Source organism: Columba livia, chromosome 4, assembly GCF_036013475.1.
Source record: "Columba livia isolate bColLiv1 breed racing homer chromosome 4, bColLiv1.pat.W.v2, whole genome shotgun sequence".
NCBI lineage: Eukaryota > Metazoa > Chordata > Aves > Columbiformes > Columbidae > Columba > Columba livia.
Genome location: NC_088605.1, coordinates 5,773,406 through 5,798,592, shown reverse-complemented (window position 1 = coordinate 5,798,592; position 25,187 = coordinate 5,773,406). Strand labels below are relative to the sequence as shown.

Sequence of the window (25,187 nt, the reverse complement as noted above, 5' to 3'; positions counted from 1 at the left end):
CGAGAGATTTTTTTTCTCTCATCTGGCCTTGTTTATTTGGTACTCTCATGTCAGAAATACCTTTTAAATATGTTCTAAAATGATCCAGAAATACAGGCGCTGGAGGAGCCAGTTCAGTCTATGCAACTGGAAATGACTGGTCCCAGCACAGGGTAAAACTTTTCACATTCAGTCAGTCAGGTACTTAATAAGCTCAAAAGAAATGCCTGTGTAAAACAGACATGGAAGAATTAATAAAGGTTAAAAAGAAAACTTAATTTGGTTGTAATAATATTGTGCATGTGTGCACCTTTTGGTCCTCATAGTGCCCAACAGCAGATAATGATGGAAAAGTGTAAGAATAAAGTGAGTATGTAAAATATTCCCCAGTATCTTCATATGCATTTGTAGTTTGAGCTGCATGTGGTTTCTCCGTAATGCTCAATGTATTTATTTTCTGTAAACATCATTGTTATTCTCTTGAACCAACACAGCAATGATAATGTCCGTAACTGTTAATAGGAAGTAGGTCCTGAGATTTCCTCTATTTAGCATGAGGAGCTGCTTCCTGTTGTGTCTCCCGAGTTTGCCACCAGTGGGTTCTTTTGAAGCCATTGGATCCTTTTCTTGGAAGAAGGAGTAAACAAGTGACCATATGCTATGTTTGGTCAGATAAATTCCAGTGTAAAATGTTGCCTGATACGGACGTCAATACACTGAAAATGTCACCTGGTCTAATTCAGTTCCATGATGGAATGAAAGACACTTAGGTAAGATACTCACTTCATAGAAACTAGAATGAACAAGTGCTACATACATCTATGCAAAATGGCTCCACTCTGACATTTCAAATGAGAAAATACTATTTCCTCTACTTTTCTCTATGGTATGAAGTAGCATTTTAGTTGATTTATATTAGTTTTATCAATTGTTTAACAAGCATTATGGCCATTTGCAGTTTTGTTTTCCCCAGAAACCTGATTATTTTAGAAAAGCTGCCGGTGGAAGATATTAATTATGTGGTTTCAAGATGTGACTTTGCTGTATCTTTCAGTTATCAATTAAAGATACATTTTGAGCTCATCTGGTTTTAAAAGAGTTGGTTTTCATGACGATGATTTGCTTCTTTGCTCCTTGTGACATTCTGGTACAGAAATATTAGGACAAGCTGTCCTTTTTGAATGTGGAAAACATTTCTTTACTCATTGCAAGTAAGTAGTACACAGAGGAAAAGGTGGTCTTTGTTCTGGATTTCCTCATCATATCAGAAACCAGAATTTTTGAACAGGACAAAACAGACTCCTGTGTCAATAAGAGAAACTTAGCTTTAATTGATGGATTTTTCTCAGAGACAGGATATTAATATGCAGGTTATGACTCATTGCAAATACCTGTGTGTACTGGTTCTTTGATCTCCCTTGAAGATTTTGTGATAGCACATCATTGTTTACTACACTTGTTAATCTGTCATAAAAGGAGAGAACAGGGTCAAAACTATTAAGATTGACTAAATAATTGCCACAAATGAATTATCACATGTAGCATCTTGCCAGTATTCTATTATACAATGTGAAATTGATGTCTCAAATCTGTTTGCTATTTTTTTCAGTAAGAACACACTTGCTCTATCCTCCCTTGTTCTTTGCTTCTTCCTATACCCTGTTTTTATAAACCCTGTGTTTTTCCAAGGAGCATTTTATATGTGATACTGCATATGTAAGTAGGTTTTCTTAAGTGTATTTGACCAGGTAAGTTTTATAGTGCAGGCATTAATCAAAAGACAAATAAAAGTTATGATTTTCATGCCTCGAAAATCTGGTACACTATGTATTTCCATCCTTTGGAAATCAAGACTGTTAAATTATTTTAAACAGTAATCTTGGCAATAGAGAAAACAATGCATAGAGATCCAAAATCACTGACCTTTGTTTTGAAGTCTGTGATAACATACCAATACTTTCTTGAAGACCATTAGTTTCTGTGATGTGTGGCATTTTGTTTGTTTGTTTAGGGTTTAATTTTTCTGTTCTCTGAAGACCAGGCAGATTTGTAGTTGCTGATATTGAAGGGGAAATTAAAGGACTTTTTTCATATTGTACTTTGAGGTGGTGCAGCCGTTTACAGATGAATCTTTTAATCATCATTAACAGCTGTCAGTGTTCCATAGAAGTGAAATCAGGTAGAAAACAGCATTGCTGCAGCTTTCTCTGTGTGAAGGTTACACAACTGAAGGAGTTAGGGCAGGTGTAGAACTAGTATGAGAAATTAATGAAAGACTGAGATATGTTACTGAACCTCAACACAGAGGTGTCTGTGACTGACTGATGGTGCCAGTGACTGAATGCAGTAGATTCTTAAAAAGTGGCCAAAAACCTCCAAAAAATAAATAAACAAACCAAAACCAAACCACCCACCCCTCACCCCCCAACCCAACAGTTGGGTTGTTTAGAATCTCTCAAACAATGGCTGTACGTTACTATTGATTACCTAAAAACATAAGTGCATTATTACTATATAAGAAGGAAAATAAGTCCAAATACCTGGAACTCCTCCCAAGCAGACAAATAGATTGAGACAATAGAACCAATTCTTGATGTTGGATATATTTAAATAGCATATTTGAGTGGAACACCTGAAGGTTTTTTTGTACATCAGTAGACTAAATACAAACATAAATATTGCAGGATAATGTGTCCTGTTCTGAGTTCCTTACCATTCTTGTTTTAATCACAGACCAGATCACAGTTAGAGTATTATTACTGTAATGAATAGCAAACACTAAGTGTTATTTTTAGTCTTTTTACTACTCCTAATCCATTAACTGAGCCCCAAAAGCACAAAGGCAAATAATTAGCCAAGGTAATATTAGTTCCTATTTTTGAGATGGAAAAACTGAAGCATAAGTCCTTTACTTGAGCAAAATAAATAATAAGCTTTCATCTGTGCTTGGATTTTTCCCTGCTGATTTCAATGACAGAAGTGTTTGGCCATTTGTAAGAGTTTTTTGACTTCCCACTATAGATGTAAGTTATTCACAGTTGTACTAAAGAATGCGTCAGGGACAAATTTAGGATCCTGATTACCTCCCTTCTTTACCCATTTTTCCTTTGTCTGAAAGTGTTTTCAGCCATGCTACAGGCCAGAAAACATACCTAGAAAACAAATAAAAGTGTATGACAAGGGGCTGTGCTTTGAAAGTACATTAGTTATTCAATGTGCAACTTCCACGTTAAAACAACTCCTTCATTCCTTTGTTATTTTGAGGTTGTTCTGTTCCTGAGCCAAATGCAATGGATTGTTTAGAGGATTTTTTTTAACATTTCCTTCTTTTGATCTGAAAGTGGAAATGGATGTTTATGCAATCACAAAATTAATGCCATAAATTAACACCTGAAAGTCTTAAAACACTTTTGTTTGTCCTGTACATCCATTGTACGTCCATGTGGTAGCATGAATAAAGCATTTAGGAGCAGCAGAATTACTCCAGGTAGACTTTCTGGTAACCTCAATGCTAGAAAAGTGTTTTGTAACATAGGAGTTCAGTCTTGTGTTTGTTTTTTTTTCCTTTGTTGTTCTCCCTGATTTTAATTTTCCTCTGAGATTTGGATAAGGGTCCAATGGTTAAATCCAAGCAAAAGCTATGGTGCTTCTGAAACTGTTCCACTGAGCTACTGTGAGCTGGCTTATGAGTCTCATGCCCTGGGCAACCCCATACTCCATGATTTTTACATCATCCTGTTGATTTCATCTTCCTAAGCTGGTAAAGAGGTTGTTACCACCCCTTCTCTTACACTTGCTGAAATATCTTTTCTTTCCTTCTCTATCCATTGTCTGGGCAACAGCACTGAGAGGATTTACACATGGTAATTTCTACTAATGTAAAGTGTTTCCTTCCAATGAAGCCAGATGTGGCTCTGTTGTTTCCATTATTCTTGAAGCCCGGACAAAGACACAAAGATTGTCACTAAAGAACCACAGGCAGAATGATTTGTTACTTCCTTATTTCATGAGTTGTTCACAAGATGATTTACAGAGTTGGGTTCTATTGAGCCTGACTAAAGGTGGAGAAGTGCAGGCCTACTTATCTAAGGCAATAGTAAACTAAGGTTTGTATGATCTGGGCTATCAGCGAGTAGCTATACAAGGGATAGAATTGTAATTAATTCCTTACAACATGTCTACTGCCAAGGAATATTTATTAATGATCTCGACTGTCTGTAAAATTTTTCTCCCAGGATATCTTGGCTATCTTGTGCTGAGCCTAGACCATTCATGAGGTTACCTCTTGTTCTTGGAGACTGCAGATGTACTTTTGTATAAGGAAGAAACCTGAACTTTTCTATCCTTCACCCATACTTATTATTTGCTCAGGTGACAGTCTAGTTATGCGGCATAGTTGGTTTATCTTAGGCACTGAAGGAATTTTGTAGCCAAGTATAAGGTCTGTATTTGTTTCTGTTTGTGTATTTGATTTTTCACCTTGAAGAGCAATTTGTTATGCATGCCTTGTGTTTATTCTGTTTAAGAGTCTCCTTTCTGTAATGGATCAGACTGACTATGATGATTTGACTGCATCTTCTTGTAGGGATGCTCTTTCCACCTACTGAACAATGCTTTTATGACTAGAACTTAATGTAACATCAGTACAGCCAGCACTCTAATGTATTAATAAAAATGGCAGTGCCATCAGCAAAGAACGTTTAGGGTAAATGGGTCTTGTAACTTGTTCAAAGGCTTCCTGGTATTGTATTGCTTTGGTAACATGTACATTGAAGGGATTTAAAAGAGGAGAAAAATAGGAAGATAAAAGTATTTTAAAAGGAATGAGAAGTTTTACAGTACATTGGTATAAATGGAAATAGTTTTTACTCTTTTCATCCTGTAGCAACAGTGCAGAACAACTGTGTCCTTGGAGGATGAGCTTGGTGTGCACCAGAGGTACCTGTATGATGTGTGAAATCTGCAAAGCTTGGAGCAATTGTGTGGTAAGTTAAAACTACATGAAATCCCACAGACAGTGGAGACAGGTAACAAGAAGGAAGATGCAGTTAGACATGGACCCCATATTTTTCTGGCATGTGCTCTTACCATAATGTCACATGGGCTAAGCTGATCCTCAATGGGGAGCCAAATTGTGTCTGAACTTTGTGTGAGGGATCTTGAAGGCACAAGAAATTGCCTGTTTTTTATCTATTGATCTATTTATTTATTTTGTGCTTACTGCTTTGGTAGTGTGGATCCTAGGACACAATATTTCCTCCACTGACAAGCCAATGGCTGACACTTTTGTAATGAATTTAACAACCTGTTCAAAATTGGAGGTGTCATTGTTCTACAGATACAATGAGGAGCCTGGATTTTTGAAGGCCTAAGCAGAAAAATTACACAATGCTACTTCTCTCCCTTCCGTGTAACAATGAGAAGTCACCTGTGAATGTGAATAGGCTGGCTTGTATATTTATGTTAATGACAAGCAAAAGCATTACTACTGCTTAAAACAAAGGGCCACAATATCAATCCAGAATTAGTAAAGTGAGTTTTAGTACAATTCTGAGTGTATTTTAGACCCCAGAGTCACTGCTACAATCTACTGATGTTTTATTCCTTTGTAAATTCCAAGCCCTTAGGTCTTACAAGACATAACTGGACAGGCTGGCTGGGGATAGCAAACACAAAACTTGATATTATACCAAGGAGTACTGCTTTGACCATATTGTACTTGCCTACAAATGCTGTTATCTGCTAATTTTTGTGCTCTGAACAGCAGCATATATTGTATAGGGTCTACTGCGACTAGAGTTCGAGCCCATGCTTACTATTTATTTTTAAACTGCAATATCCTTTTTCAGAAATCTTGTGTCATTCTTCATTTCTGGTTTTAGCAGAAAATACCAAACAATGAGCTACTGGTAATCTGCTGATATCAGTCATTGGTGACAGAATATGAAGCAGTGGGGTTAATCTGGGAGTTCAGACCTTATGTAAGAATGCTACACAGGTCAGCAGAAGGCCCATCTAATCCAGCAACCCCTGACAGGAGCACTAAGGGGATACCTACAGAAAGGCAAGAATAGCCTACAGTAACTCATAGAATTCTTCAAACAATGAGCATTTTCTTGCAAGGAAAGCTGGGATATTTTTTTAAAGCCATCTATTTTTCCTCCATGAACATCACTTTCCATTTATCTGTGTTGGGTTTCATCTGCCATTCTGTTGCTGAGTTACTTCGTCTTATAAAGCTCTTCTGGAATTTTGTATAGCTGCTCCCATCCTTACTATGTTAAACTCTGATTAGCAAACTTTAACTTGTGACTACTTAACTGCTTTTCCATATTCTTTACAAATAAACTAAATAGCACTTTTCTAAAACAGACCCTGCAGAACTCCACTTGACACCTACCTATTGTAGGAACTGACTACTTACTCCTACCTGCTGTTCTTGTCTTTTATTCCATTATTTATCCACACTGGGACCTTTGGTTTTAGTCCTGGTTGCTTTATTTCCTTAAAAGTGCTTGGTATGAGGCTTTCTTAAAAGGCTCTTTGAAATCCAAAAAAGACTGTATCCACCAGATCTTTTGTTATATGCAAATTTGTTGACCCCATTTAGGAAAATCTGAAAGGTTTGAAAGGCAGAACTTCAATTTGCAAATGCCACAGTGACTGTTCCAAAGCAGATCACATTTATCCAAATGTCCACTTGACCTATTCCTTACTACAGTTTCTATTAATTTGGCCTGTTCCTTTAGTGTTTCTTAGAAACTTTTTCAGACTTATTTTTTACTTACGTCACTTTTGCTATTTTCTAGTCCTCAAGTAAAAAGCAAGACATTACGTGCTGGTAATGTCTGTAGCAAAACACCGTGTTCATTCTTTGTTTTCTTGGTGAATAGCTATAATTTTTTGTCATGTTTCATGGTGGTTATGACTAGCTGTTCTTGAGATTTGTTACCATTCCCTTTGCCAATCTATTATTATGTCTTGTGAAGTGTCTTCAATTTCAGAGAGAGAAGGGCGAGAATATCAATATCTTTCCACTTTGTTCTGCAGTGAATACTAATAAAAACAATTACTTAAGTTTCTCTGCAGTATTCTTGTCCTCTCTTGGATTTCATGTTCTTAGTCCTATCATCATTTGATGCTGTGGGATTTCTGACAGTACTGCTGTTTCTGATGTATTTGAGGAAATGCTCTCTTTTTGTTTGTTTCTTTTGTCTCCTTTGACTTGCTGTTTCTCCCATTCTTTTTTGGGAGGCTTCCACTTTGTATTTTCACATTTAATCTGCCAGAATTTGACTGTTATTGGTTTCTGCCTTTGAATACAACTTCAGCTTTTGACAGATGCCTTCTCATGTATAATAACCTTTTTTGCCTTGTTTCTAGGCCAGGTTAGTTTTCTCTTGTCCTTTCTCAACCCTGTCTTCAGACCTGATATGTACTGATTCTGTCTAGTTTCACCTGTAAGGTTTTAATTCTTTTATACAGCCTGGACTACTTTTTAGGGCTTTTCTCTTTCTTTCCGTAGCGCTTGTTTTTGAAGCTGAATGCAACTCCCACAGATTTGCTGTATTTTGTTTACTCTCCTGGGAGTATATATTATTGTAACAAAGTACTTTCCTGAGAACAAAGTATGGAACTCTTTCTTCAGTGGAATACTTTAGGATGCGATCCTGTACAACTATTGCATTGCATCTTCTCCTTTTGGTTCCCTAACCACCTCATCTGTGTTAGTCACTGATTATGTTATGTCCCACTATGGCCTTTCCTATGCCTGAAGATGGATCGTTAAAATTTCAGTTCCCACTGCAATCCCAGATGGTATTTTCTGTGTGATTTCTCACATAAAATATTTCATTAAGTGTTATCATCCTGGCTGGATGCTTGCTTGTGTAGGTAACATTGGTTTAAATCGAAGGTCACTTTAGCATATGGCTTTATTCCCTCCACCCAACCCTGTCCAAGTGTGCTTGCTTTCTTGTGAATTTTATAGCCTCGCATTACAATGTCTTTCTGCTAACAGATTTCCAGCATGCCAAGAATCTTAAAATTATTTTAAGGCAAAAATTTAAGCAAAAGTAAATGAGACATCGCAGCAACTCATTGTCTTATTTCTCAGTCTTCTAGCATTTTTGTAGGAGACAAGATTAAACATAAGCTCCTGGCAGTGGTTAGTCCTCCTGCAAGACAAAAAGACAGTTAACTTCTAAGTTCCTACGCTGTTGGATGTGTAAGGGCTCAGATAATTTCTGAAAAGAAGCTCTTTCTCCCTTGTTAAGCAGCTATTCACTTCAATATATCAAAACCTATCAAGCAGAAAGAATATCTTCCTCCTTTGTGAGTAGGCAATGGTGTATGTTGAGCTAGAGAACATAGCACCCAGCTCCAAATCAATTTGTGAGGATGATGCTGACAAAAAACTATATGGCAGTAAGATATAAGTAAGGAAAAAGTTATTAATCTATATTGTAAAGATAAGCTATAGAGCTCCATACTAGAATATGTGGATACTCAGGTTTACAAAGTGAAATATTCAAGAGGAAACAAGACAAATTAATTAATGGGAAACCCACAAAGAATTATTACATCCACAAAATTCAACCCTGGCCCTGACCTACAAATATTTGTAGGCTGAGACAGTAGTGGGGGGGGGGGGGGGGGGGGGCAATGTTATATGTGTTTGTCATTTGTATGTATTTTTCCCTAGTGGCCAATAGCAAAAGCTTATTAGAGACAAGTTACTTTTCCTTTCACCTGAACACTCACTGTCATATATTGGTGAGATGCTAGAGAAGGAATTAGAGAGCATGCAAAAGTATTGATAAGTGTAATTCTCTCATTAGACTTTCTTACACCTTAGTTACTTGAATTGCATGAACTTCAGTTACTGTGATATACAATTGAAGGTCAATTATCTATTTTTCTGCACTGCTATTAAAGGTTTTTCTGTTCGTCATATACTTTTCAAGGTTCATGTATCAGATTGGCTATACAGCATCCCAGCTTTCCATCTGAAAAGGTGCAGATGGGATTATTGACAACTCTAAAAGCAAAGTGTGAGGTGGCTGGGAACACTTTAGTCTCAGAAAGGTCACTTTTGCTGTGCTAAGAATAGTCAGTGAACTGAAGAAATGTGTCTTTTTGGCATTTTAGTCTGCCTGCCTCATCCTGCACACCTGTAGAAATGTTCTGATCATTTTATAAGCACTGCTTTATAAATGTGTTATGAAAAGTCATCAGTGCTTTTGGCAGGTGCTGTTTTGAAAATAACAATGCAAACAAAATTATGAAGAGTTTCACAATTACCATATTATGTGAAGTGCTTTCCTGGACGCTTCTGTTTGGATATTCCTCTGTGTTTATGGAAGGGGATTTATATGATGTTAATTTGCTTCCAAACACAGCTTGGGAAAGAAACAGGTTAAAAGCAAAGTATAAAGTAGGAAAATAGCTTGAACAAGAAAGTAAAACAAAAAAGCAATGCTAAACTGGTTCCTAGAGTCTCAGGGGTGTCTGTGCTTGGCTGTGTGCTTAATTTGCAAGCTCTGCCAAAGCATAAGTTGCCAAAACTCAGATAAAACTCAAATTGAAAGTCTGTGACTCCAATGATTTATTCTACTGAAGTTTCCTGACCCACTGTTATTTAAACATTCTGAGTTTAGATTTTTCAAAAGATGGAGCAGAAAGGATGGGGAACTTGATCGTTTTCTGGATGCAAATATGATGCCAGTTTGTGTGTGCATAGGGCTAAGGGAATTAATAAATTCTCTGTGCCTATTTATTTTCTTTTACATCGGTAAGCATTGAGATTTGCAGTTGGTTCCCAGGTCACATTTGCAAGTCCACACACTTTTCGGTCATGCTCCAGTGTGTGCCTTTGAAAAAAACAAACCAAACACCCACAAAAAAAGGTCAAAACTCCCAAAAAACCCAAACCAAACCCCTCAAACCCCAACTTCCTACCCTCCCACCCCCAACTTCCCTCAAATTGATCCTTGTCATCAACTAGACTAAGCAGGATTGAGAAGGAACATGATAGGAGGTAACTATTAATGTGCTGAAAAACAGCCTTTCTGTTCCAGTTCTGGTGATCATACCTGACAAAAACACATTCAGAGTTGTGAAATACCATGAATCCCTTTCTCTGCTTTCCTCTTATTGATTTTCCTGTGAATAGAAAACTTTAGTCTTAACTGCTCTTTCAAAAAACTGTGTCTCACAAATTTTTAAAGTTTATGTTTAGCATTGATAACTTAAACTTGATTTCTGATCTGAAAATCTATTTATGTTGTAAACACACAGGGTGGAAGTTTCATAAGGCTGTATTTCATATTAGAAATGAGGTGGGGACAGATATGAAAGAAACAATAAACAGACTGCATGGTGTTACACTGTTATTATTTGTTCTATGGCAAATATAATTTTACTGAAAAGTTTTTCACCCATTTTTAAATGCAGTGTTAACTGAAAATTCATATAACTTGCAAAGTTCTGAATTATTCAGCTGAAATTTTAACTACCAGTTTCAGAACAACACGAAAACCAGAATTCACAATACATCTATACATTACCAAAGGCAGAATAGGCATCCATAATTGCATAATAACCAGCATGTCGACTGTGTTTTTTCCCATGGCGGGAGGTGTGGTAAGCATATGCAGTAAGGCTCCTTGTCTTGAAGAACTGTCATTCTACATATAGGAAATAGATGAAGTAAGGTTATCTTATTTTACTGATGCAAAACAAAAGATCAGAGAAGCTGACTTCCAGGTATACACGTGTTGATTAGTAAGTCCGAAAACTGAGTTCCTGAAAAGTATTATAGTTAATTCCCATAGAAACCTTGGTTATTCTGTGCCTAAATTCTGGAAAAGATTCACATGTAAGAGAGACTATTAACTTCCTCTTTCAAAAGGAATGTTGTGCCTAAGAACCCCTTCCAAACCCTTTGTATCGTCTGTGTAGTTTAGACTCAGATCCTTTAAACATATTTAGGTCCCTGTGTTTTCTAATTCCAGGTGGATTTAGGAACTTAAATATCCTTCAAACAGTTTTACAAGTCTGTACTCAATTAACTTTTCCAAAGGTGGATTACGGACTTGGGTTTTTGGAAGCCTGGTGCAATTGAAATCACCATCAAATCATTGTTCACGAAGCAAAAATAAAATTAAATGTAGGATGAAAGCCAAATGCATCATTTTAAGCATGGATCTAACTTTTCCCTGGGAGCAAGTGAACCTCATAAGGATGGTTTATATTAGATAATTATCCCAACACATGCAAGAGATGCTGTGAGTAAAGTGGGGGTATGTCTATCAGTATGAAATAAGTGGGGGAGGAGGTCTATCAGTATGAAATAAGGACTCTTCTGGATGGAGTTATGGTGGCAAGAGGTAACATGGGCAGGAGCTGGATAGGAACATATATGAGAGTAGGTACTGTGAAAACAAAGAAAAAAATTACATCTCAGCAGTGGATATTTCTGACCCAATGAGAAAGCAAATCGCTCTTGTACTATGGCTTTCCTGAGAAATGTTCTCCCAGACTCCCTATTACATTTCATAGCCTGAGGAAGATGAATTTAGCATTTTGAGAATAATTTGTACTGAGGGTTTAAAATCCTAACAGATTTTAAGAGATCTCTGTCTTTGGTGCTTTGCTTGGTTACTTGACAACACTTAAACTATTATCTTTGTGATGGTTGTAAGGGAGGCAACATGAGTTTACATAATTTTCCTTATGGATTTGGGGTAGAATGAGCTGTGTGGTAGCAATAAACCAACAGTGGGAATACTGTTTGATTTTACTGTGATATTCATGCAATTAGTTTAGAACACTACACTGTATCTATCTGTACAGAAAAAAATATGAAAAAAAAAGAAATAAAAATAAACAAAGGCTTGAGATTGCTGTCATGGTCACTGTGTTGGTCACATTTGTAGCATGATCTGGAAACTTACAGTTTTCCCGTATTTTTAAACTAACTAAAAGAGGTATAGGTCCTTGTGGTATGTGAAAAATAAATGGGGCAGCAAGCACTTAAAGCATGGAGAGTTTTTTTTTTTTTTTAACATATGTTAAATTTGAAGTTTCTGGTTTTGTTTGTTTCTGGTTTTGTTTGTTTCTGGTTTTGTTTGTTTCTGGTTTTGTTTGTTTCTGGTTTTGTTTGTTTCTGGTTTTGTTTGTTTCTGGTTTTGTTTGTTTCTGGTTTTGTTTGTTTCTGGTTTTGTTTGTTTCTGGTTTTGTTTGTTTCTGGTTTTGTTTGTTTCTGGTTTTGTTTGTTTCTGGTTTTGTTTGTTTCTGGTTTTGTTTGTTTCTGGTTTTGTTTGTTTCTGGTTTTGTTTGTTTCTGGTTTTGTTTGTTTCTGGTTTTGTTTGTTTCTGGTTTTGTTTGTTTCTGGTTTTGTTTGTTTCTGGTTTTGTTTGTTTGTTTTTCCTGGGGATGTGACTGCAATCTAGCAGTGGATTAGCATAGAACATAGGAGATCCTCTGTGAAAAACGTGGCCAAGAGCTCCTACAGGCTTTGTGTTTGACACACCTGAAACTTCTCAATGTTCCTTTTCATTGCTGGTGCATCCAATGATGTCATGTTTATCTCTCTATCCAATTTTATTCTATCTAATCAAATTATTCTGACATAACAAAGTCTGTAAGGGTTAGGTAAGCATAAGAAAGGGGCCTTTCTAGATACTGTTGGGTATTAGTGTTCCATCCAAACAAGATCGTCTAATCTATTTAGTGTCTTTTATATCATACAAGAGCTTTACCTGGCTGTGAGCAGGCAGTATAGGAACCAGATACAGATTTATCAAAATTCTGCTTGATATGCTTGATATATTGCTGGTTAGGAATCTCTAGTGCTCACTTATTTTCCTGACTCTACCCCTTCTCTGCTGAGTCTGTTTGAAGCAGGTTCTTTCCTCTGTTTCCTCTCAAATGTTTTCTGAAGTGACAACTTTATAGATAAACAAAGTAAACATCCACCTCTTTGAGCAAGAATTTAGGAATAGCAGGAAAGCAAATCATTCATTAGCATTCCTTTCCTTTCAAAATCTGGCGAAGAGATGAAACTGATGTTTTGTTTAATATATCATTGGGGAGGAAAAAGAGTGTTGGCTTTTTCCACACTACCCAATGACAGTGTAGATGTTTGCTATTTAGATTATAAATAGTGTGTAATCAGGTCTTCTTTGTTTGAACAGTTGTACAGTGTCTAAGCACAACAAGGTATTGATCCCAGCAGGGTGTGCGATGCAAATAGTAGCAATACCAAATAAACACTGAAAAACTTGATGCAGCAATACATGCTATTTATTTGAGAACAATATTCCAAATTCAGATTCTTCTAACATCTATGTGAAATTATAAATACCTTATTTACATGTAAATGGCCCTACAAAAGACCGCAAAGAGTCAATCTCTGAGGACATTAACATCTTTGCCCCCCTGACTCTGCCAGAAGCCACAGAATTTTTATTAGTCTAGTTTCCATTACTCAGCAATGAATGTTGGATCTTTCACCAAACTAATTTGAACTAGTTGCACTTTGCAACCACGGATTTAACAAATAATTAATTAGAATTATGTATATGCACACATAGCAAATAAGTAGACACATTAAATAGTAAATGTTACATTTATACCAGTTCTTGGAGTGAAAAAAATCTTCTGATTAGGCGTGGAATATTCTACAGATTTTTTTCTTCTCTGTGTTGTTCAGGGGAAGACATATTCTCCCCCATATATTTATGCATTTGAAACTCTAAATGCACAGTCACATGAAGTTGCAAGCAGCGTTAGTTTATCTTCTATATTTACACAGATCAAGGATTGATCCCATTCTAGTCTCCTCTATATCCTTATTCTTCTTTACTTCCCCATTGGTTTTGCTCAGGGACATCCAACTGAGCAAAATATCACATTAGAATCATTTTTATAACGTTAGATCATGTCTTAGGGACATGGTTTAGTACTAGAGTCGGGTTATGGTTGGACTCAATGATCCTGAGGGTCCTTTCCAATTGAAATGATTCTATGATTCTATTCTATGATTCTAATTGGTATATGCTTTTCTGCTCCGCTAAAGGAAAAACCCAGCATGAAAATCTTCTTTGGTCTGAATGAAGTTTACAAAAGCATCTCTGTGAAAATGAAAATCATATTTCAGGTTTTCAGCTGGAATAATTCAAACAGGACATGCTACTCCAGTGGGCAACATGTCCATATACTTATTAATAGGAAGAAGTTTTGTGTGGTGGTTTGTTTTGTTTGTTTGTTTGTTTTTCACAGTTTCACAGAATAATCCAGCTGTGTTCAGAGTATTTGTAAAGTGAATGTCTGGATTCAGGACTAAATGCAGACCTAGCCCTATCCCCTCTCGAAAGTGCTGCTGGAAAGAAGCTTCTGTCATCCCTAAACTGATGCAACTCCCAGAGCCTATTGCCTCCTCAACTCTGTGTTGTTAATGTTGTTGTTATCGTCCAATGAGTTTTTAGATGGTGCTTTTGGCGAGATGATAAAAGAATCATATTTTAATCCCCGTGTAAACCATCTCAGATATAAGAGATGAAAAGATACTTGGATTCAAGGCTCTGGTTTAACTGAAATGTAGGCATCCAGTGCAAAAGTCCTGGATCAGAACTCAAAAATCTGCAGTATTCAGGGAGCAATAGCTGGGCATGGCATCTGATTTTTTAGTGTAAGCTGCCAATTTCTAATGTCTGGTGAATGTGTTTCTTAATTTCCCAGAATCATTACGGGAAGGAAGCAATGTGCATTTTTTGCTTTCAGCAGGTGCTTTTGGTCTGTTTTTTCCTTAAAAAATTAATTATAAGTCTTACTCAGATAGTGAAAATGTACTTTGAAATCTGAATTGGAATCACTTTTATCCCAGAGGTTCTGCAGGGCTGCCAAAATTTGGTCTAATGTGGATTCAAGAGCCACCACCTTATGAGTACTGCTGCTATGGAATTTGGACTTTGGGAATGGGTCAGAATCCACTGATCATGCAGAATAAGATATTGCACATTACCTTGTGCTTATCAGCTGATTCCTTATCAGAGGAGTCAAATAAGAGACAAAAGGAAAAGAGTTCAGGAAAGTTGAGAAAGTTGTTTAAAAACAACCAAACCAAACCAACAAAACAAACACAAAAACAACCACCCAACCAACAACCAAGAAAAACCAAAAAACAAACTAAAACCAACAAAAAAAACCCCAACTAAAACAAAACTCAACATAAACAAACACCTCACTTCTGTGAGAAGTCTGTCAGAGTCAATGGGCATTTCTGAGTCTGGCAGATCAGAAGAGATTAGTGGAATCCATTTTGAAAGATAAAGAAAATTCTAAAAGTTATTTCTTTGGGTGTTTCTCCCCAGCTGAATGTCCTGGTGAGATTTCTCTTCTTCTACTATTTTTTTTTCCCTAGAAAGTCAAACACCACAAACTCTAAAATGACTAATATGAAGACAAACAGAACAAAGGGAATTTGCTTGTTACCGAGATGCAATAAAAAAGGACCTTTAAAAGTGTATAAAATAATGAATAATTCAGGAAAGAAATTTGGAATTTAAATTCTCTGTGATTCATAACATCAGAGAGGTGATATTGAATGAAACTGAAAAACAGCACATTTAAAACTGGTAAAATGAAGTGTTTTTTTCATGTGGCAATGTGTCTAAAAGGCAAGAAAGTTACTAAGGCAAGAATAGAGGATGAGAGATGGGGAAGAGAATTGGAGAACCAGCCACAGTACAAGGACTTGTCACTATTTGCTACCGAAAAATAAAGGAAAAAAAAACAACCAACCAACCAACCGAAACAACCAAAACCAATTGTTAGAAGAGGGCTATCCTATGATTTTAATATTGTGATGAATACTATAAGAACTATAAGCACAAGCTTAGCCTAACTCAGTTTCATGGACTCTCAGATTCCTACTACTGATCAAAAGCAATCACATTTTTCTGTTGTTTTTTCAGCCACCTGATATTTATATTATGGACAAATCAATGATCTTTGACATCAGTCTTTGTGTGAACAACTTGCAGATGGCAGGACAACTGCCCACGCCTGCAGTGGCTTTGATATTAATGTGCTCACAGTTCATGCTTTTCACTGTGATGTGACATACCAGGGTCAACAGTCAGTTACTCCATGGACTAGGCTGGTGGACTTCACATTCCAGCAGTTGTACAACCAGCTGGAGAAGGAGAACCTGTTCACCAAGATGCAGAGAGACCCAGCTAAAGGTTTTATGGCTTGAATCTTCTCATCCTCTGGCACAGTGAAGAGAACTAATTTCTCTGTTACCAGCATTTCTTACTGCAGTTGTGTTCTCCTGAGCTTTTGTAACACCCAGAGGAGATTTTTGGCAAAGAGGGAAAGAAAATCTTTGAAATCCAAAATTATTTCCCCTCTGTCTCATCCAGCTGCCACAATAAACAGTCAGGTCATAAGAGAGCACACTTTTGTAAGAGACAGTAACAGGTATTTTGTGTTAATGTTTATCGAATGCATCTTCTGAGTGCTACATTTGAAGCACTGAGGGTCAAAATCTGTCAAGAACTGTGCACCTACATCCATTACATACTTTTAAAAAACACTCTCCAAACTAACTGTGAGCAAGCACAGAGATTGTATTGGCATTTCAATACTTTGAAGACTGTGTTTTAACTTCTGTTGGGAAGGGAAACAAAAATGCATTGTTCCTTGTCTTGACTTTCTATTCTTTAAATGGAGCCATTTTAAAGAAAGGATGTTTTTGAGACTGTTCCACCCATGTGTAGTTTTCTTCCATCCTGTCATCTGTACCTACCGGGATATCATGTTGAATACTGTAGCACCCACCTTATGCAGAGCTCCAGTTCTTTTTTAAAATGAGCTTTCTATAATTGATCAAGGTTTGCTACTTGGTTCTGTCAGTGGTCAGTTTGATATATTAATTGCCTGTGATGGATTTGTCTGTTTTTATTATTCTTGAAATGGTGCTTTCTTAGAGGAGCCAAGTTTGGGGTTATAGAGGATTACAGGACTGTGGTGGGTTGTCCCTGTCTCACAGCTGAGCACCCACCAGCTGCATGCTCATTGCTCCTTGCAGCAGATGGGGCAGAGGATCAGAAGAACAAAAGTCAGAAAAATCCCTGGGGGTTGAGATAAAGACAGTTTAATAAGTGAAGGAAAAAAAAAAAAGTGAAAAAGATGTGATGCAAAGGTGCTCACTAACCTTCTCCCACCAGCAGATCAATGCTCAGCTGGTCTCCAAACAGTGGTTATTTTGGGAAGATTCCCCACCCAGTTTTATTGCTGAGCACAATCTTATATAGCATGGAATATCCCTCTGGTCAATTCGCGTCAGCTGTCTTTTGTGTGTCCCTTCCGAGCCTCCTGCCCACTCCCAGCCCACTTGCTGAGGGGACAGAGTGAGAAGCAGAGAACACCTTGAAGCTGTGTGAACACTGTTTGTCAATAGGTAAACCATGAGTCTGATATCAGCGCTGTTTTAGTCACAAATCCAAAACATGGCACCATATGGGCTGCTGCGAAGAAAATTAATTCTATCCCTGCCAGACCAAATACAAGGACAGAGCATCAACACAAACCACTGGTAACCTTCTAAATGCAAGTACATTTACTGATTTAATGTCTGTTGTTGTGCCTTAACTCACCATTGCTTTATACTTTACTGGAACTTGGACTATGCATCACCAAAACAGGGAAATAAGAACTTCTCTGTGTATTTCCTTGCTGATGTCAGTGGCATTTGTGCCATTATCTTCAGTAGGTCCAGAATTCACTTTAGATTCACAGAGTTCAAATGCAACTATAGGTTCAGATAGAAAGGAATTATAAGGAATCAAGTTCCATAGACAGTTGTTCAGTGTATGGTATTAATTGCTTTGTTGCATTTGGAATATTTGGGTAGTTCTTTCAATCAAAACAGTCATTAAACTGATGGAAAAATTTGCTAATCAAATGCTGAATGTATGCATCACTACATTTTGCTTCTGCTTCCTAAAGCCATACTGTGGTCAGATACAGATACTTGCATATTATTGTAGGAGATGCAATACATATTTTGGAGATTTATTTCTGCTCAACACGATTGAGAGTTATCTCAGGTTCTTTAAACCAACGAGGCCTACATCTGAGCTACTCACCCTCAACTCTACTTATTATCAGTGGAAAACAATAGACAGCATCAGGGAGAATCATCTGTGTCATCCTGTCTGCTTTGAGGGGGGATGGAGGCACCAGAAGTGTTCTGCTGACTAAACTGGGGGCTCAGTGTTAACAGATCAGATGTGGACAGCTCTGTGGGTGGTAAATGTTGGATGAGGACAGTCCTGCACTGTCTGATTTCACGTTAACTATGCAATCAAGTGTGTGGTCTAAGATTGTAACCCCACTTCCCTCTGTAGTGATAAATTATGGCATTGAATTTAGAGAGAGATCTTGAACGGATGCACCTGTGTGTGAAGATATATATAGACCAAATGTGCGTGGATGTCTAGACAATGTTTTTTGAACAGACATTAAATCTGGAGGTGAGTCTTTCAGGTGAGATAAATGCTATTTCTCCCTTGGACTAAAAAGTATCAGCTATAAACAATGTGCTACTCTGAATTTTATATGTATTATTATGTCCAGTTTTCAGTGTAAGGAAGCACAATGCTTTTTATGGTTAAAATGCAAACCGTTACCACTTTCTATATTACTATACTAACTCCTTCTTTAGAATCTGGTCCACGCATTAAAGGCCTCATAGGACCTGTGGCTATTTTTGTCTGGTTTTCTGCTCCATACAGATACAAGTGCAATTCTCATTTAACTTATGAGATGAGAGAGAGTTCATCTTAGTCATTTCCAGAATTCATGTATTTTGAGGGGTCGTCTGTGGGATAACACCCTGTATAAGTAACAGAGGACAGACAATACTAAAATTATTTCATTAGAGAAATTTCACACAACAGTGAGCAATTCTTCTGGATGCCTTTGAAGATTGTAGTAGACTTGGATACATTGGAAGCTGATAAAATGGTTCATTTGTCCCATTCTTTTATTTATCATAGGTCATTCATTTTAACAGGCTGTTTCTAGTGCTGCTTCTGAACTTTACGTAAGACTTCCTAAAAATCTTTTTACTTTTGATATATACAAGCAAATCAGCACTAATATTATGGTTGGACTCAATGATCTTAACTGTCTCTTCCAACCAAAAGGATTCTATGATTCAATAATAGGAGGCTCAAAGAACAGACATGCCTAGGGGGCAGGAGCGGGGGAAAGACTAAAAAGATGTTCAAATTGACAGTTGGTCTATGATATAGTATGAGGTAATAAAGCCTTAAGAATTAACAGCAAAAGACAGACTACATAAAGACATGCACTAGAAATAGATAGTTCCCCAGGTCACAGTTATGATGGGTATGGAGGAACGTGGCACCACAGGATGTCACCTTGGGTGAACCACCTTATAAGGTGTTAAGTAGAGACTGAAGTATTTTCTTTTAACTGTCTTCTGAAAAAAATTGTCCCTGATCTTCACCATAAAATATGTACACAGTTTGGCTATATAATAAAACAAATATTTTATCACATGCTTTATAGATGGGGACCTGAGTGGGGACACCATATGGTTTGTAACCTTGTGGATACAGAAAGAGTTAGCCTGAGTGATTTACAGAGGGAGACTGAAAGTAACAGTGCAAAGAACTGTATGTAGACTTCCTCAACCCAAGTTCTGTGCCAGAACCAAAAATATCTCTTTTCATGTCAAAGAGGGACTGTATAATCTCTGAGAAGGAATGTGTGAGACTGGGATGTTGCACTCTCTCCCTGGATTTAGAATTTTGACTATTTCCCTGTAAAATTTTCATGGAAATAAAGAGAAAAATAGGCATCCTGGAGATAATAATTTAAATCAAACTGGATGCTTTTTTAGGCAGATAAGAAGACTGATAAGCACCATGACACACACAGTATAAAATAAATATTATGTATCTATAGATACAGAAATATATTTATACCTTATACAGATATAAGATATATTTAATGTATAAAATATTGCTTTGGGCTAAGGAGGAGGTAATAAAGAAATGACAAGGTTTTTTGATTTACAGTGATGAAAACGCCTTTCTGCCGATACTTTGATGTGATGGGTTGAAACGTGATTTGTGATTATCAAGAGGTATTGTATTTTGGAAACAGATTTTTAATTAAATAGACTTTACTTACTAATATTTTGCATCTTTGAAGTTCCATTTGTCTGATAAATATTTTTACATTGTTCAGAGTCTACTCTATTAATTATTATGAATTTTACTGTGGGAGAAATGAACAGGAAACACTTTGAAGTTTTCTTTTTACAAAGCAGATGGGGCCTTTCAGTCTTATGACATTAGTCCTACATTCTGCACAGCAAAGCAGGACCTTCAGACTTATTTACTTCAATGGTATATTTGTGAATGTTATTACAGAGACAGCTTCATCTGGCATGTTTTGATGAGCTGCTTCATCACTAGGCCCGACTACATGCAGATAAGTTGAGAAGTCCAGCCGTCTCCATCTGTACTGGTATTGCTACTTAAATTGCTGCAAGACATGCCTAAGAAAATTCCAGAACAGAAGGAAGACACCAGCTGGAGATCATGTTCTGTGCTAGGACTTTGCTGTGAACCTTGCAATTGATTCGGCCTGGGAAATGGTTGCCCTGGACTTACTGGACCCAGGCCAGTTTGACAGCTGCAGTTACCAGGGAACAGGATATAAGGGGAGATAAAACTCCAAGCGAGGTTCTCTGCACCATATGTTTTGGGACTGCTCAAGGCCCTAGACTTTATGCAACAAAGCAATTCAATGACAAGATGCTATTCAAACATATTTTCTCCTTTCGTTGCTCATTGGGGAGGACTAAGCTGTTCTAGGAGGTATTTTCAGTTATCACAGAGGGTAGTTTGCCCAGTCGCTGCTAATTACCAAGATCTTAATTTGTCAGCACTAGGAATTCCCCTCAGGCTTCCAACGTTATTGAATAAAGTCCTGGCCAAAGACAATCAGCTACTCTTGAAAAGGTGTATTACAGTCTCTGGAAAATGTGACCATGCTCTTAATTTATCTGAGTTGAGAGCTTTTTCTCCAGTTACTCTGAATTCTGTGCAGTCTCTTCAAAGGTATTTATTTAATTTTGTAGGACTAGTCATTGCCATAGGGGAGGAAGGTTTTGTTGCTTTTTTGTTTGTCTTTTCCTTCACAAAAAGTCTATACGTGTGATTCTGTCACCTAAGCCTGTTCAAAATGTACTACTAAGCCTCTCTGCATGTGATCCATTTGCTAAATCTTTGCTGACATTACAGGCAGCTTAACTGCTTGGTGGTATGTGCTTGTCCATTTAAATCCTCTGATGTACACAGAAATGGAAGGGTGGTATCTAAATTGTACATAGTAAGAGAGGAGGCGCTCGTCCCTGGCAGCAGAGAGGATCTGGAAGAGATTCTTGTGCCATTTCTTCATTTAAACAGTCTAGTGTCCCTGCAGGAGGAGGTGGAAGGCACAGGAATATTAACCTCATTGCTCACAAGCTAAAGAGACGTTCATATTTGCTTGCAGGAAGGAGATCTCATTAACAATATCTGCATGTCCAAGGCAGCAATTATTTTGGAATTACCTACACTCATTGTGCCTGAAAATAGGAAGTGTGGGGGGTGTTGCTTCTGGCTTATTTCTCCTTGGATGGAAGAATTAGGGGCATATATATCAGACTAAAATGCAATAATCAAAAGCACGTCAAGAGCCTCTGTAAGAGCGTCCAGTGGTTGGACATGAGTAAAGACCACAAATGTTTTTTTTTTGAAGGCTCAGACAAAGAAGTTCCAGAGAATCTTGTTGAAGCAGCTAATGCTGTTGCCAGGTTGTCCTCCCACTGAGCTGGCAACTGGGAATATATGCCTTCATTTCAGCATAAGTCCCTCAGAGTGAGCATAAAATACTGATGGAGGTGAGTTTGTGCCAAAATGCTGGGATAGCATTTGGACTGGCTGAGGCCCAATTCTATCTCACCTTTGGTTGCCTCTGTACAGAAGCTTTATCTTCCAGCAATCAGTCACAGCAAATTTGTTTCAGTGTCAACTGTTTCTTCAGCCTGTGTGCATCTGGCTCTCAGATGTTTCACCAAACTGAGGGGTAGGAGCTGCAGTGTCACACAATCCCTGGGGAAGGCATGATCTACTTGAAGATCAGAGTATGTGGGATTGGAAGGGACCTCAAAAGATCATCTAGTCCAATCCCCCTGCTGGAGCAAGATTCCCCCTTATGGAGAATATAGTTAAAAAGCTGATTCCTGATGTCCTGATTCCTGAGTATTTTGCAGATTGGGAATTTCCTGTCTTGGGCTGGTATTTTAAAATCAAAGAATATCAAATGCTTCCCTGTGGTTTTGAATCAGTATTTCCCAGGCTAGATAAAGCATCCTTATTTTTTTTTTTCCATGAAAGCTGGAACATTTAGACATGAGTTTTAGCATAGTAGCAGTATCACTTCCAAACTTGTTCAGAACATAATGTTGATTCATTAACTGATCTCTCAAGGTCTCTTCTGGTGGAATTCTGTAATTACTGAGTCATTGGAATAAAGCTTGGAGGATGTCTGAGGGAGTTGTAGTGCTTTACAGTTACGCACATTCTTCTAATTTAGTAGTAATAATTGTAACAGCTTGCAGTTCAACACCCACAGGGTCCTAATTCTGTGTTCTATACATTGTACTTATAAGAGGATGGGAATTAATCCAGGTTACTGGGTCATTGATGGTTTGTCTGCAGCACCAAGTCATAGCTCAAATCTAAGGGGAGCTCAGGCCCATCTCTTAAACCAGACATTTATCTCAATCATTAACAGCCAGAGGGCTTTAATTCACAAATTCTGGCTTTATTCCAGCCCATTTCCATTGTGGTTTAGTGTTGTCCATGAGGTATATCTGAAGTAATAGCACTGATCAGTCTTGAAAATTTGCCTCTGTTTGATGTTCTCTGAAATATGTTATCTGTTCCTATGTGAGACCTACTCCAGACTGCTTTGACTTAGACTGCAATAAAACTAAGCTGTGTCAAACTTTGTGAAGAAACAAACTATTTGGATTCCCTTGTAACAGGACACAGTGTTCAGTAAAATGTTGCAGATTTTGAGACCAGAAAGGAGGATAGTCATAATTCTATTGATCTGGAGTGTTAAAATCCAGAGTTTTCTCCTTAAGCATTTCTACATCCCATCCAAGACCTGAATGAATAAGCGGAATTACATTGTTTTGAAAGGGTCTACAGACTTGATTGAAAGACTCAAGCTAGTTTTGATTTACCTCCTTCATTCCTCTTCCCCTCCAACCATTTCCAATGGTTGATTATGTATATATATTTTAAAACAACATCCGTTAATTTTATTAACAGATCATTATTAATTAAAAACTTTTCCTGCCCAAAGAATAGTACTTGTTTCCTGACAGTTCTGAAAGGCCTTATGTTTTTTAGGAATCCCAAGCAGAATTTATTGTTTTGTTAAAATAAATACACAAATCAGTCAGTACAAATACAGATTTCATCTTTAGTGAAATATTTTAATGCAAAAAGTGTTTAGTTCTAACCGTACAAAGAACTACATACATAAATCCATACAAATGTGATAAGCAGGCTCAGATTGACAGATGCTAGTGACCTGGGAAATACCTTTTGATCTACTTACATTAGTGAGATAAATTAGTTTTTTCTCTTCCTTTTTCTTGTGTCAGACCTACCTGGGAAACACAACAATGAGATTGAAATGAGATAATTTTCTTTCTCATGAAATATCAACAGAACCACTCAATTCCAATCTGATAGACAAATTCTGTTTTGTGTTACTCCCTTTAAAATCTATTGTAGGCAGAATGGTTGGGTGAATGAAAGCAAGAATGGAATCTGTACAGCAGGATATTTATTACTGATGATGAGCAGGACTTGACTTTCTGATAGGAAGCAGGGCCAGGAATCATAAACACACAGTTTATACACATATGGTTTGGTGGTTTGAGGGTGAAATCACACTAAGCAGGGACTCATACAGTGAGTGAATATTCGAAGTGATTTTTTCAGAGCATGTTGAGTCTTTAAGAGGGTAGAGGGTTTAACCATAGAAGGCAAAATACACAGCTTTGCAAAGCTAACCCTTCAGTTTCTCAAAACCAGGTTAGTTCTATTAATTTCAGGTAGATGTCAGTTGTTTTCTTTTTCATATTTTTCTCCTAAGCATTTGACAAAAACAGTGGCAACTTTTGATGAAAATGTCTAACTCATCCTTTTTTTATTTTTTGCCTGTTTTGAAGTTCATTATTATCAGTACATTATTATCAGTACATTATTATCAGTACATTATTATCAGTAGGTTTTAAAATTAAAAACGTAACTGATTTTAAAACATTCTCATAATTTTAAACTTATTTTTACTGCTGTTTCACTGTGGGTAACTAGTAGGATATATGGATTAAACTGGGGTTAGACTTTTAAAGACAATTCTAATGGCATTTGAACTGATAAAATGGAATGATAGCACTTACTTAACCTACTTTTCTAAGATCTTTTTTTCTATAGTCTATCCTGTTCACTAAAAACTGGACCAGAGTGGGAAGTATCACATTATCAGGAGATGATCATCTAATTGAGCTATTCCGTTGTGAGCTAGAAAGGTAAAGGGATGAGAGTTTAATCAGGTTCAATTTTCTTCACATAGAGAATGCTATTGTATTCTGCAGGTGCTGCTTACGATTTCAATGGAGTAGCCATGTTTCATTACTTCAGTGTTCATGAGCTCATATTGTATTTTCAGTTGTTTGTTATTTAAGCTATATAAATGCCTACAACACATGCTTTATAGATACCAGAAACCACTTCTCGTCATTGAACATGCACTCCTTGCTCCAAAGATGAAACTGCAGAGTGCCCAGTAAACAATTTTCTGCTTCATTATTAATTGACTGCACTTTTCCTTCCTACTTTATAACTTGATCTCAGAGTAGGATTTTAAATCTCCCTTCAGACTGTTAAATAAAGGCTGGGATTTGCTAAAACACTATGGCATAACTGGATCTTTGACAAGAACAACTGAAAGCAATAAGGTAAAAACAAGATGAGAAAGTCCCACTGATGTAAAAATAAATGGAAATCTGCATTGGCATTAATTTGTACTGA

General features: G+C 37.1%; 1 long non-coding RNA gene across 1 annotated transcript in view; it reads left to right on the top strand.

The window, feature by feature from the left end:
- Positions 1 to 25,187, top strand: part of LOC110364276 (uncharacterized) — a 36,654-nt gene that overhangs the window by 5,024 nt on the left and 6,443 nt on the right. Inside the window, exon 2 of the long non-coding RNA XR_010472605.1 lies at positions 4,865 to 4,964. This is a non-coding gene — a long non-coding RNA (uncharacterized LOC110364276). The remainder of the gene's footprint in view (positions 1 to 4,864; positions 4,965 to 25,187) is intronic.